Source organism: Gossypium hirsutum, chromosome D08 (assembly GCF_007990345.1).
Source record: "Gossypium hirsutum isolate 1008001.06 chromosome D08, Gossypium_hirsutum_v2.1, whole genome shotgun sequence".
Classification (NCBI taxonomy): domain Eukaryota; kingdom Viridiplantae; phylum Streptophyta; class Magnoliopsida; order Malvales; family Malvaceae; genus Gossypium; species Gossypium hirsutum.
Genome location: NC_053444.1, coordinates 40,640,346 through 40,641,814, shown reverse-complemented (window position 1 = coordinate 40,641,814; position 1,469 = coordinate 40,640,346). Strand labels below are relative to the sequence as shown.

General features: G+C 37.7%; 1 pseudogene; it reads right to left on the bottom strand.

The window, feature by feature from the left end:
* Positions 1–810: 810 nt before the first annotated feature.
* Positions 811–909, bottom strand: LOC121220597 (uncharacterized; annotated as a pseudogene).
* Between the last annotated feature and the right edge of the window lie 560 nt (positions 910–1,469).

Sequence of the window (1,469 nt, the reverse complement as noted above, 5' to 3'; positions counted from 1 at the left end):
GACCCATATACTTGTGAATACCGCCTCATAACTCTATTTTATTCTAGTATTCACAGTCTGGACGTTAGGACATCCGAAGGCAGTCTAGTTGTTAGCGTCATTATCGAGGAGGTAACATCACTAGATTGATTTTAATTTTCGCTGTTGAAAGAATAATTAGGAAATTTCTCAATTATATATATGATTTTATTTTATTTTACTAATCTCTTCCTTTTAGGTTTGGTATATGACTCGCAGTAGAGGCACACCTATTGTAGTAACCACATATCTAGAAAGAATAATCAGAAGAAATCGCCAACTACAGTAGAAAATACAAGATCCACCACCACCAGTTGCAGTTAAAGTACCACGTAATAATCTATTATTTTGTGACGCTGACAGTAATGCGGTAGGAGACCCACCAGCACCACAGTTACCTAAAAATGTGCAGATGGCTCGGAATGAGAGGACTCTAAGGGATTATTCCCTACCAAGCCTAGACATGGTTCAGGAAAGTATAGCAAGCCCGGTGATTACAGCCAATAATTTTGAGGTCAAACCAACAATGATACAAATGTTCCAAAATAATCTATAATTTTAGAGAACTATGACAGAGGACCCTAATAAGCATTTAAACGATTTCTCCAACTTTGTGATACTTTTAAGTATAATGGGGTCACTGATTACGCTCTTCGTCTTTGGTTGTTCCCCTTTTCTTTGATTGATAATATCATTTCTTGGTTGGACTCATAGGCACTAGGATTTATCACGGTGTGGTATGAACTCGCTGGAAAGTTCTTACAAAAGTTATTTTCGATTAGGAAAGTAGTTTAGCTAAGAAGAGAGATTGCCATCTTTAGATAGATGGAGGGAGAAAGTTTCTATGAGGCATGCGAGCGCTTCAAAATGTTCATTCAAAAATGTTCGTAAGAAGGATTCCCTGAGTGGATGCGACTGCAGGTATTTTATAATGGGTTGGATGAAAATGCATGATCTAGACTAGACGGAGTAGTAGCAGGAGCCCTTATGAATAGGACGTATGAGGATGCGTATGAAATTATTGAAAATATGGCATTAAACTCCTATCAGTGGCCAATCAGACATGTTACATATGGCCAGAAAATCGCTATGGTCAAAGCTATTCAAAAGGATGATAAGTATTAGCAGATAATGGATAGATTAAACTGTATTGAATCTACTCTTACACCGTCTATGTATGGATGAGACAAGTCACTCTTCCATTATATCAACAATCCTGCCGAGGATGTGAAATACATTAGGAATTGGGGTGGAAACCCTTATTTGAATACATATAATCTCGGTTAGAGGGATCACCTGAACTTGAAATGAAGAGGAAACCAAGGAGGACGTAACAATTCAAATTAAGTTAAAAATAGTAATTACCAACCTACTTATTTACAGAAACCCAGGACAGAACCAACCCAAGTGACCATACTGCATGCGGTCAGCGTCTGGATAGAATTAAGGAA